Source organism: Pleurodeles waltl, chromosome 5, assembly GCF_031143425.1.
Source record: "Pleurodeles waltl isolate 20211129_DDA chromosome 5, aPleWal1.hap1.20221129, whole genome shotgun sequence".
Lineage (NCBI taxonomy): Eukaryota > Metazoa > Chordata > Amphibia > Caudata > Salamandridae > Pleurodeles > Pleurodeles waltl.
Genome location: NC_090444.1, coordinates 1,623,073,122 through 1,623,086,847, shown reverse-complemented (window position 1 = coordinate 1,623,086,847; position 13,726 = coordinate 1,623,073,122).

Here is a 13,726-nt window from a genome sequence, read left to right as displayed (position 1 = left end):
CTCTCATATCTCACAGATATCCATTGGAATTGGATGAATGGGGCATCCCTGAAGGTCTGGGGTGTTCCTTAAAGTGTTGGGTCTCCAATGCTGCGAGGGCCTCAGCATTGTACAATTCCACTGTAAGCCTATTTTAGGCCACAACTATCCTCAGAGTGAACGCAGGGGTTTGATGGGATGTAGAAGTGGACAGTTACATGAAGAGATCAGTCCTCAATAGTGGTTCTCACTTTCATGTGCTTGACATGGTAAACTCACAGATTATTTTTGTAATTCAAACTTCAACATAGCCCCAATCTGCAACAGTGTGAAGATATCAGCATAGGATCAAATACAAATTCATTAATTCTGTGCAAAACACTCATATGTAACATAATTTGCAAATAGAATGGGTATTTCCAGGGACTGCTTAACATTATTTTCAAAACGTGAATCCATCCAGCGTTTTTGTCGGTTTTTTACTTTTACTGTGCACTGGTGAATTTGAAACGTACGCTCAAAATCGTACTGTTAATCATTTTTGAGCAATAAACTCCAATTACAAATGTATAGAACCTGAAGCCTGCTGAAATTGCTTTTCAGGCAAAGATTTTCTGTTGTTTATGTGCCCTTTTTTTCAGTGCCCTGCAGCTACGGAAATTGGCTCTCTTTGCCGCCGGCAGCCTTCTTTGCAGACCATTGCATCGCAGTTTGAAATGTACAGTGTGTGAAGACCCATCTCCAAGCCTATTGCTGTTGTTTATATGGGCATCCATGATATATGCCTTCAGCAGTTAGCAGATCATGCGTGTGCACTGAAATCCACAGCACTCCAGAGTCATTTATAAACAGGGCTTTTCAATGCCATTGCTGCCTTCGCTTTTCAAGGGAGGGAAAGTCCAGAGTAAAACTATAAAAGGACCACAGTAATAAATCTCTGGGCTAAAGTTAAATATTGGATACACATCAAGGCCACTGCATATCAGAAGACTGGTGAGAGCCTTTTAAAATACAATACACGAATACACCTTTGCTTGTCATTGAGATGACCTTGCTATGATGATCAAAATCAACTAACAGTAGGAGTAACACATGCTTGTATTTTATTTGCCCTTTACACAGCAAGCTTTTCATCTATACCAATATTCATAACAGTACTGCTGTTTACATAATGGCACACCATTACGATCCGGACTGCTGGTCTTTAAATGGCAGACAAGATGCTAGCCTCTAATAGGTGGGGGAGCTTTTGTGTGTTTTTTTATTTCAGAAATCTTTATTCGTTTTTTGAGTAAAGAAAAAGACAGTCATAATACATTAGTACACGCCACTTAGTGTAAGAAGGAGGTACAGTATATCCTTTTACTGTAAAGAATACATACCAAATTATGAAACAGGTCGTGAAGTAAATCATAAAATAGAACAAAGAACAGAAAGCCGAGAAAAAGAAGTGGTTTTACAGTAGATGACGTGAGCTTACTGTTGGTGACCTTGTCTATATCTTCCCTACGGATAACAGACATTATAGTGATCAGTGTGATAGAGTGCTCAAAAAAGTAATCATTAATAAAAAAACCATTAGGACGTTGCAGCACCTAGTGAATCAGATGGAATGCAACCTGGAATGTAGTATGGAGATATGAAGCACTTATTTAAAGCATATGAGAATGTAATCAGTGTTCTTCGTTCGAATGTACGGTTATTCGTTTGGAAAAAAAGGGAGTCGGTGTCTACTCATTTAGAGACTACTTTGTGAGTGGTGTCTAGGGGAGTTCAGGGAGGTTTGGTGTTGGTGAAGTAGTTGCCTAGAGTTTTCCATATGGGTCTGGACTGCGGTCTCCAAGCAGAGTGTTGAAGATCAATGGTATCAGAGCCTCTCAGGTGAGAGATCCTCACCTGATCCCCAGATCAGCCAATACCTGATGAAGGTGGCGGCAGTGTTTTTCAAGTGGTTAAGAACAGACTTACAAGCCACTGACAGCAACATATCTATGAATAGGCTATCATTAGCTGACCAGACTAGTGGGTCTAGGAAACCATGAATGAGTGAAATAAAGTCATGTTTCAGGGGAATACCACATAGAGACCAATTAAGCTCAGGGAAAATGATACCAAAATCCCTTCTCGTCCAAAAGGAAAATAAAGAAATAACTTTCTCAGCAACAGAAGTTAGCAATTTAATTAAAAAAAGTAAAAATGGGGGTGCTCCCGGACCCAATGGGATCCCGAACGATCTGTTTAAACTAGATTCGACTTACTGGGGTGAAAACCTTGCCCCTACTTTCAATCATTGCATACTGTCAAGAAGTATTACCAAATCCTGGAAAGGAGCGATAATTCACCCAATATTTAAAGGAGGTAACAAAACAAAACCTGACAATTACCGACTAATAACTTGAATAGACGTAGAAGCCAAATACTATGCAGGTCTCCTATTGGAACACCTCCGTAGCTGGGCAACGGAAAATAGTATCATCCATCCTAACCAGCAAGTTTTTGTAAAGGGCCCAGGCACCGCTGCAAACATATTAACTTTATCAATGATTATTGACAAATGCCAACACAAAAATCAGCCGCTGTATCTGTGTTTTGTGTACTTTAAATCAGCTTTTGATCTAGTCCGGTGACCTCTCTTATGGAAGAAAATAGCTTCCTGGGGAATACCGGAGACTTTATTAAAAGCCATACAACAGCTACATACAGATACGTGGGTAAGAGTCAAGGTAGGGGATGGCTCCTTCCTTTCTAGGAAAATTATGACAAAGCAGGGATTGAAACAGGGCTGTGTGCTAGTACCATACCTTTTCAATCTCTTCTTATCTGATTTATCTGTGGAATTAAACAGTGTAAATGGGCATTCTCCAAAGCTCTGCAATATGATTATTTTGAATCTCCTATACGCCGATGATGTGGTTCTCCTGAGCCAAACTAAAGTAGGACTACAGCGACTCATTTCTAAGATATTTGAATACGCAGAGCAGAGTGGAATGGAAGTTAACCAGGATAAAACGAAAGTAATGAGAATCAGTAAAAAATCCTTAAAAATGAAATGGAACTCACAAAGGGGCCCTCTCGAACAAGTAAATCAGTACAGATACCTTGGTGTACTTTTTGACGAACGCAGCTCCTTTCTTTCTCAGGAGTTATATAGAAAAGGCCACGTGCTATTATTTGCTTTCTAAACTTTAAAAAAATTCCTAACCGGCCCTAGCTATCGGCCCCTGCTTAAAGTCACGCAACCAAACTAATTCCAACTCTAGGATATGATAGCGAAGCTCTGTGTGGGCAAGACGCTACTATCCTAAATAAAATCATTGGAAAAGTCTTTAGGTCCCTATTTCAGCTACCAGGATAAACCTCATTAGCACAAATTAGGCTGGAGTTTGGCTATGTAAACCAAAGCATAGGCAGAAAAGCCAGCTACATCAAAGCCTGGAAACAGTTACAGCTGGCAAAGGAAAATCCGCTCTGTCGTGCCCTTTGGAAAGAGATCAGTTCAAACACCGCAGCCACTGGGCACCGGTACTTAGACCAGGCACTAATCAACCTAGGGGCAGTGGAGTAATGGGACTCAAATATCTTTTACATTTCTTTAAAAAAATATTTAAATCGGATTGCAAAAAAAAGATCATTAATCATGGACAAGGACTTACTAGCTACTAGATCACACTCGTGGATGATCATTAATGATTATAAACTTTTAAAGCTTCAGCCGTACCTGGAGGGAGGGTGGACCAAGATAGATAAAGATCTTTTTATTAAATATAGATTTGGGATTATTCCGGGCAATGCCCACCTAGTCCCATGGGAACGCTCTCAAAAAATCCCACAGTGTAGGCTATGTGGAAACGGACAGGAAGATATAATTCATTTAGTTTGTATCTGTAACATTTTAAGAACCGAACGCAAACTTCTATTGAAGTCATTATTTAATCAGAGGGGAATACGGTCTTGCAGGCTAGCAGTGATTGCCTGCCTCAAACCCCAGGACATTGTTTTAAATGCAAAATTTTTGAAGTTTCTATGCTTGGCATCACGAAAACTTCTAACGGTAAAGGGCAATTAATATAAAAAATCTTTGCACAGGAGTGTGGGAATCCTCTTTTTTAGATAACAATACGTTTTTGGTACGCTTTTTTATCATTTCAATTGTAGAATGTTAAACTGATATTTTGTATAGTATATTTATTACTTTTTATAGAATAATGTGATGTATTGATGTATTGGTTTTTATTAATTACGCATCAAGAATAAACTTGAACTTGAACATAGAGACCAGATGAAGTTAAACACCTGGGCCCTCATTACAACCCTGGCGGTCAAAGACCGCCAGGGCTGTTCTGGAGTTTGTACCGCCAACAGGCTGGCGGTACAAACTCGGGCATTACGACGGCGGCGGAAGCGCCGCGGTCGCACCGTCGGGACTGGCGGTTTCCTGCCACTTTTGTCCCGGCGGTTGTAATCCCCCAGGGCAGCGCTGCCCAGGGGATTAAGAGCCCCCTCCTGCCAGCCTTTTCATGGTGGTATGAACCGCCATGAAAAGGCTGGCGGAAATGGGAGTCACAGGGCCCCCTGCCATGGCTCCATGAAGCTTTTTACTGTCTGCATAGCAGACAGTGAAAAGCGCGACGGGTGCAACTGCACCCGTCGCACCGCTGCAACACCGCTGGCTCCATTCGGAGCCGGCTCCTGTGTTGCAGCCGACATCCCCACCGGCCCAGCGGGGATCTCAAAATGGCCTCTGCGGGAGTGCGGCCGCATTGGCTCCCGCCCGGCGGATACAACTTGGCCAATGTTGTAAAAAGGGCCCTGGTCTCAGAAGTAGGACACAGCGTAGCAGTAGAAGAGAATGTGTGGTAGGTCCCCAGTGTCTTTTCTGAAGTTCCAAAATATTGGATCACATCTAAGTGACATCTTATGAAGTTGTGAGCGAGCCCAAAATGTCCGGTGTAGGAGCCAATTTTAAGCCTTTGGACAGGGAGGGGGCGAATTTATGTAATGGGTCCCAATTCTTTAATAAATTGGAGGGTAAGTGTGTCGTCTTGGGTTTTAAGAGGTGATAACATTTAGAGGTTTGGTTGCCAGTTTTGTAGAAGAAGGAGATAAGTGAGGGTTTGGCGAGGAGTCAACGTTGGTCTTCTACACTTTAGAAATACTGGCTTTGAGTTTAAGGAAGTCATAGAAGTCCAAGTCCAGTAGGTTATACTGTTGTTGGACGTCTTTGAAGAAAAGAGGCGCTTAGTGTGTGCCTAATTGTTTCAAAAAGTAGATGCCCTTGGATGACGATGAGGGCTAATACATGGGTGTGCCTTGTATCCTAAGTTTGGGATTATTCCGGAGTGAAGTTAGAGTAGACTTGCTAATTGGGATCTCCAGTAGCTTGTCAATTTTCATAAGAGCCCTTTTTGCATTGTTGAACATATATTTGTCTGGGTAGGTGGGCTTGATCCTGGTGGAAAAGAGCTTAATGTGGTGCAGGTCTCTGAGGATCTCCTTCTCAATTAAAAACCATTGAGGGTGTAGTCTGGTCACTGAGAAAATCATCGGGAGCCCTGTCCAGCTAGGAATGCAGTTTCTGAAGTCAGCAAGATTAACTCCACCAGGTTTGTGGCTAGTCCTATTTGTTTTCGGATATTTTGGGGCGTTTGTTTTGACAAATTAATTTCCCTAGCATCTTATCTAGTTTTTGGTGAAATTCTTCTAATAGAGTGGTAACATACTTATGAGGTAGTTGACTACTGGGGGCACCACTAATTTTATTGTTTCTATGTGGCCCCACCAGGTAATGAATTTGGAGCTTGATCCATCTAACAAGTTTTCCATTTTCTTTAGAGTTATTTTTTTTGTTATGTTGTTATGTTTCTATCAGGTCTGTTTCAAACTCTAGCCATATTTACAAGGCCTGTGGCACAGGGCAGCGCAGCAAGTGCCTTGCTGTGCCACGGAAAAGGGTAGAAATGCACCAGATCTACAAGATACAGCACATTTGTGTCTTCTCCCCCTGTGCTGGTACACAAATTGCTGCCATGCACCAGCACAGGCATCCTTTCACCATAGTGCAAGGCCACCCGCATTGTGGGGATGATTGTTTTTGTGCAGGAAGGTTTCCTGCACAAAAATAATAAATGGAGGCGATTTCACAGCACACATAGAAAGAGGAAAAAAACAGGGAAAAATAAAGATATCTTTGTCTGTCATGTCACTCTTACTCCACCCCTGGAGTGGCGTAGGCTATTGATGCATTCCTAGGTTTACAAAACCTTGTAAATCTGGGTATGTGATAAAATCCATGGATGCTGCATGAGAACACCCATCCAACACCCAAGGAAATGTCTTCCTGACACAAAGTATGGCAATGTATTGACTCGCGCTGCATTACTTTGCTCTATAAGTAGCTTTGCATGGCCTTCTAGATATGGGTCTGCAGCCTGCGCAAATAGTACATCACAAAAAGTGATGCACCGGAGGCGCAGGCTGCTTGTATATAGGGGCCTTTATGTCTAGATAATTTAAAAACTAAGGTTACCACATCAGCCCTGAGTTATCTAAGAGGTCACTGGTACAGAGATTTGTTAACCCTTTTACTTCTGACTTGTCTTTCTTTGTTAAGTTTGTAACCTGCAACTAGTGCGTAGTTGTCAATCATTTGTATTAACGCTGCAATGGAATGGCATGAGTTCCCATTCATAATCAAGATATTGTTTCCATAGGCTGCCACTTTTACAGTAGTTGTATTAAAAGTAATACCAGAAATTTAATTTTTTGATTGGATATTATGGAGTAAGGGTTCAAGGCCTTGGATGATTAGGGAGAGGGAATGTGGGCAAACCTGTCTTGCTCCTCTTTCTAGAGCAAAGGCGAGGGACAAGAGAACTCTGGCCTTCAGTTTGGCACAAGGGCTGCTGTATAGAGCAATAACAACCTTTGTGAAAGCCTCTCCAAGGTTGAATTTTAAAAGGGTTTCAGAGAGAAATGTCAACGAGACTCTATCAAAAGCCTTTATGGCATCTAATGTTATTTCTATAGTCTAAGAGGTGGTGGCTTTGGCTTTTTCAAGGATATGGCACAAGAGGCAAGTGTTGTCGTTGGACAAATGGTTTTTTATAAAACCAACTTGTGTCCGACCAATTAAGTGTGGTAGCAGAGGTTCCAGTCTTTTACATTGGCCTGTAGTTCTTTGAAAGTTTTTTCCTTGTCATCCTTTGGGATCAGCACAAGGGTGGCTTCACTTGTAATGCCTGTAACAGAACCTGAGTTTGCAAAATGGTGGAAGAGGTTTAATACAGTGGGGCTGAGTTTGGAGGCAAATGCTTTATAAAACTTAGGCCCATATTTATACTTTTTTAGCGCCGCATTTGCATCATTTTTTGATGCAAAAGCGGCGCTAAATTTACAAAATACAGTCGTATTTTGTACGTTTGGGCAGCTTTTGCTTTAAAAAGAGGTGCAAATGATGCGCTAAAAAAGTATAAATATGTGCCTTAGTGACAAAGTCATCTGGCCTAGGAGCTTCTTTTGGTTTCCGTGATTGAATGGCTGCATAGATCCCATCTGGGGTAAACATAGAGTCAAATAATGTTTTGCCTTCTTCAGTGATGATGGGTAGATGTACACTATTTAAGTAGTCCCTGCATTTATAGGGAGATGATTATCAATTGTCTTTATACTCATAGTCTTAGAAGTCTGTAAAGACCTCCAGAATCTTCCCTCGGTTTGTTTGTGTCACGTTTAAGTTAACTTTGAGTGCGGTTATACTCCTAGGGCTTAGTTTATGTTTCAGATAGGATGCCAGCATTTTCCGGGCATCATTAGCTTCACTTAGATTCAATCTCTTGTATTTAATATTGCAGACTTCAGCTTTCTCGCGCAATATCTTACTGTATCTGTATTTGCTAGGAGGGATAGAATGGTGGGGTCTAAGTTGGAGACATGACTGGATTCCTAGACCCTTGATTTCTTGCTCTAAACCAAACAGCTTGGTATAATATCCTTTATTTAGGTTAGTTTAGATCTCAATTAAGGAGTCACTGATGATTGCCTTAACGGCATCCCAGTAAGTAGTGGGAGAGACATCCACAATTGAGTTATCTTTAATGTAGTTTAGTATTGTGGTTTTGATGGTGTCCCTGGATCTTGTGACATTATTGGACTTGTGATTGAATCGCCAGATTCCAGCACACAGTTAAAAACGAAGGAAGCAGATGTAAAATGTCAGGGGGGGACTACACCAAGGATGATCAACCACCACCCATGATGATCAATCCATTGTCAGGAACATGGCTTAGTGGGGTAGATAGGGAGTCCCAAAAGTCAGGATCATCCGAGTTTGGGGCATAGGCATTGAATACATGGAAGGAGTTCGCATTTTTGTAAAGCTGTTAGGATCTATTTACCCTCATCATCTATCATATGTGAGCTTACAATTAGACAATTTCTCTAATCCAGATGTTCCTAAACAAAGTTATCTCTTTAGAGCTGACCTTAGTTTCTTGTAATAAAACTAAATTGGCTTTGAGTTTATGTAGGTAGTTTTCATTTTTTTTTGTTTAACTGGGTGATTGAGCCCTTTAACCTTGAGCGAGATCACCTTCAGATTCTCTTTGAGCGGAGAGTTTGCCATGCTGTAGGGATTTGTGTACGGTTGTGAAACTCATGGGCAGAGAGGACAGTTGTATATTATGCTGATGGTGGTCAAATCCTATCTAGCTGGCTTAATACTTTTGAAGATAGACTCCTCTGGAGTTGGAGTATATCTGTAAGCCACTGATAGATCTGTGTGTAGGTACGATTTTGCCATTAGGTGGATGTCAGAGAGTCAAAGAGGTGTTTTGTCACAACATTAAAATCAAGCAATACAAAAAGGGAGAAAACGAGAAACAAAAGAATAAAATTATAATACCATCTATGAAGAGAAATCCATCCAGTAAAACCATCTCCTATCTCCTACAATCACCAAACTGCCCATCCCTATATTAACACTTGTTAGACCTGACAGCCTTTGGGTGGTCACCCCTAACTTTTTTGCCTGCCTCCCTCCACTTTTTGGACACTGTTATTGCTGGTTTTAGGACTCTACACACTTTACCACTGCTAACCAGTGCTAAAGTGCATATGCTCTCTTCCTTAAAACATGGTGACATTGGTTCATACCCAATTGGCTTATTTCATCTACTTGTAAGACCCCAGTAAAGTGCACTCCATGTGCCCAGGGCCTGTAGATTAAATGCTGCTAGTGGGCCTACAGCACTGATTGTGCCACCCACATAAGTAGCCTCTTAACCACGCCTCAGGCTTGCCATTGCAAGACCTGTGTGTGCAGTTTCACTGCCACTTCGACTTGGCATTTAAAAGTACTTGCCAAGCCTTAAACTCCCCTTTTTCTACATATAAGTCACCTCTTAGGTAGGCCCCAGGTAACCCATAGTTCAGGGTGCCATGTAGCTAAAAGGCAGGATATGTACCTGTGCAGTTTATATGTCCTGGTAGTGTAAAACTCCAAAATTCATTTTTACACTACTGTGAGACCTTTCATAGGCTAACATTAGGGCTACCGTTATATACTGTTTGAGTGATGGATTCTATATGAAAGGAGTAACAAGGTCATATTTAGAATGTCCAGAATGGTAATACAAAACCCTGCTGACTGGTGAAGTTGGATTTCATATTACTGTTTTAGAAATGCCACATTTAGAAAGTGAGCATTTCTCTGCACTCTTTCAGTGCCTTACAATCCATGTCTGGCTAGGTTTAGTTGACAGCTCCCTTGTGCATTCACTCAGACAACCCCAAACACAGGATACCCAGTCACACTTGCATACATCTGCATATTGAATGGGTCTTCCTGGGGTAAGAGGGTGGATGGCCTGACTCTTACATGTCAAAGAACAGTAGCCTGCCCTCACACAAAGGACTTCCACACCCCCTACAGGGACCCTGGCAGGCAGGATGGAACTGAAAGGGGACCTTGTGCACTTCTGAGCACTCTTTGAAGTCTCCCCCACATCAAAGGCACATTTGGGTATTTAAGCAGAGTCCCTGACCCTACCAACTCAGACACTTCTGAGGTAGACACTTGTACTTCACAGACACTTTCTGGAGAAGAAATCCTGAACCAGAACCTACAACCTACCAGGAAGAACTGTCTGGCTGCCCAAAGGACTCACCTGAACTGCTTTTTTGAAGAGGACTCCTGCCTTGCTGTTGCCCTGCTGCCTTGCTGCTCTCTGGCTGTGCTGAGAAGTGCTCTCCAAGGGCTTGGATAGAGCTTGCCTCCTGTTCCCTGAAGTCTCGGGACCAAAAAGACTTCATTCCTGCATTGCTGAAGCCAACCCGGCAATGTACCACTCTGATCACCACATCGGTAGATATCCATCTCCAGCCCGGCAGCCGTCACTGTTCCACCTGCGGGATTATGACCCCGCCTCCCTCCATGAGTTTCGTGGCTTCCTTACCACCACGAAACCATGGCGGTAGGCACTATTAGTGACAGGGATATTCCTTCCCTGTCACTGATAGGGGTCTTTCCCCCTCCCTCTCCAGTTACCCCCACCCGCCTGCCTCTTCAAAGCCCCCTTTCCCCCATTACATTCACACATATAGACACACCCTTTACCCACAAACATCCACGCATGCATACATCCACTCACACACATCCACACACACTTTCAAACATACACGCAGACATGCAGTCACAAAACACAACATACACACACTCACACCTCCATACATGCACACTCACATCCAACACACAACACACACCTGCATCCACGCACAGACAAACATATATACACACACACACACCCCACACACACACAATACCCCCATCCCCCTCCCCTGCAGGAGACCCGATTTATCTGTGTTCAGGCAGTTTTTAACACCATTGTCAAAATGAGGGCCTTAGTGTTTGTGAATAAGTCTCAAATTAGCTTTTTGGTGACAGGTGTATGTTGGGCATCCAAAGAAATAACATCTCTTTCATCCAGGAAGGTCTGTAAGTCTTTTTGATCATTGAAGATGTGATGCATCCCATCGGTGGAGATTCTAAACTTAGCAGAACCAGTAAATGAGACCTGGAGATTTAAGTTTTTCAGTCTGTGACTGAGTGCCAAGAATCCTTATCTGACATCCACTGTCAATTTTGGGTAGTCCTGCTATATGAATATTTAGTGACCATTCTATATGATATGTGCATTTTTATGCATATAGTTTAGAATCAGCTAAGAGTGTTGATAGGGTAGAGGTTGACAGACGCGATGGTTTTGTTGTTGGGTTTGTATGAGGGGTGTTAGACTTGGCATCCTTGGCATGGTCACCCTAACTTTCTGCCTCTGCTTCTCAGGTTGTTGATGTGTGCTGGACTCTGTTTTTGCTGTTCTTGATACTCTGGGAATATTACCACTGCTAACCAGTGCTAAAATGCAAGTGCCTCTATGTAAAATGTATGTGTAATTGGCTTATACGTGATTGGCATTTTTGATTTACTAGTAAGTCCCTAGTAAAGTGCCCTAAAGGTGCCCAGGGCATGTAAATCAAATGGTACTAGTAGGCCCGCAGCACTGATTGTGCCACCCACCTAAGTAGCCCTGTAAACATGACTCAGACCTTCCAATACAGTGTCTGTGTGTGCAGTGTTAACCTGCAAATTTGACTTGGGAAGTGTACCCACTTGCCAGGCCTAAACCTTCCGTTTTTATACATGCAAGGCACCCTTAAGGTAGGCCCTAGGTAGCCCCATGGGCAGGGTGCAGTGTATGGTATAGGTGGGACATGTACTGATGTGTGTTTCATGTCCTAACAGTGAAATACTGCTCAATTCAGTCTACTGTTGCAAGGCCTATCTCTTTCATAGGTTAACATTGGGGGACTGCCTATAAATATTATTAAAGTGCAGATTCCCTTTGAGAGCAGACAGAAATATGGAGTTTAGGATCCCTGAACTCACAATTTAAAAATACATCTTTTAGTGAAGTTGTTTTTTTAGATTGTTAGTTTAAAAATGCCACTTTTAGAAAGTAAGCATTTTCTTGCTTAAACCATTCTGCGACTCTGCCTGTTTGTGGATTGTCTGTCTGGGCTAATTTGATGGTTGGGCTGTTTGTGAATCCTCTCTAGCCAGTGAGACAAAGGGAGCTGGGGTGTAGCCTGCATATCCTGATGAGCTATCTGTGCTAGAGTGGAGGGAGGAGTGGTCACTTACACCTGAATGGGCTGTGCCTGCCCTCTCACAATGTAGTCTGTAACCCTCTGGTGTGTGTCTGGGGCCCGGCTTGCACAAAGCAGGATCTTGTGAACAAAAGACTTTCCTTTGAAGTAGGCCTCCTGCAAAGGCAGAAATGGGTTTAAGTAGTGGACCCAAAACCCCTGAAAATTAGATCACTTTTGGAACCAAGAGGAACCTTTGCTAAGGGGAAGAGCTGAGGAGGAGTGCTGCCTGGGACTGTGCTTTGTTGGGTTATCCTGTAGTTGCTGCTTCTGTCTGTGAAAGGGGACAAAGACTAGACTTTGTGGTATATTCCTGCTTGTGAAGAATCTCTAAGGGTTTGAGTTGAGCTTACCTCCTGTTTTGAAGTCTCAGGGCCATCAAAGACTTCCTCTGCTTACATCTGAACTCTTTGCTGGAATCTTGCCCTGCCAAGTGGTGTCCTATCCAGTCTCTGGTCCCTTGAAAGGGAAAGTTGACAGACAAGTCAACAGACCACCTACAACGTGGCTGATAAACGACGTGCTGTCTGTTTTGTGGCTAAAATTGACGCTCCACCTCCATCGCGGCTGGGAGATCGATGCATCATGGCCTGAGAAACGACGCACAACACCTGCTTACGACTGCTGATAACGACATAAACCCCAAGCAACGTGGTTTTCTAACACTGTGTGACTCGATTAATCAAGCATCATCCCTGGGCACCAAAGTAAAACCGATGCTGCGCAGATATGAGGTGCTGCATCCAGAAATCGACACTTCGATCTTTTGCGAGGGAGAAAAACGGCGTATCGCCGACCCAACCAGAGAAGAAACAACAAATGGCCTCTCTTGCGAGCAAGGAATTGATGCATAGCTGCCTCTTCCGATGCCTGCTCGCCCGTGTGGCTTTATTTTTTACACTAACCAGGTTCTTTGTGCAAAATCATTGTTTCCATTGTTTTCTACAGAGTAAGACTCTTTTTGTTTTGAAAGTTCATACTATAACTTGTGTATGTTGGATTTTTGTTGTTTTAGTCTTGTTTGATTTAGATAAATATTGTCTATTTTTGTAAACTGGTGGGGTGTCCATTCTGTAGTGTTTTCACTGTATTACTGTGTGTGTTGGTACAAATACTTTACACATTGCTTCTGAGTTAAGTCTGCCAGTTTGTGCCAAGCTACCAAGGGGGTGAGCAGGGATTAGCTAAGTGTGTTTCTCCATTACCCTGACTATAGTGAGGGTCCTGGCTTGGACAGGGGGTAACCTGACTGCCAACCAAAGACCATATTTCTAACATTGGTGATCAGCGGTGAGGATTGCATTTGTATTTGTGCTTGCCATACAGTGATTAAGTGTACACTGCTGTTTTAAGTTCAGACCATTACGTGACCACATACTACTTGTTTTTACTTTTTCTCTTTTTGGACTTTTTTCTACTTCCATATTTTTGGTGATCTTTTTATTCACTCTTAAATTTCTCATTGGGGACTGCCTTGGAGCTTTGCACTTTTGATTAACCATCATGTCTCAATCTGGAGATGCACCAGCTGGACCTGTTTTGGAAT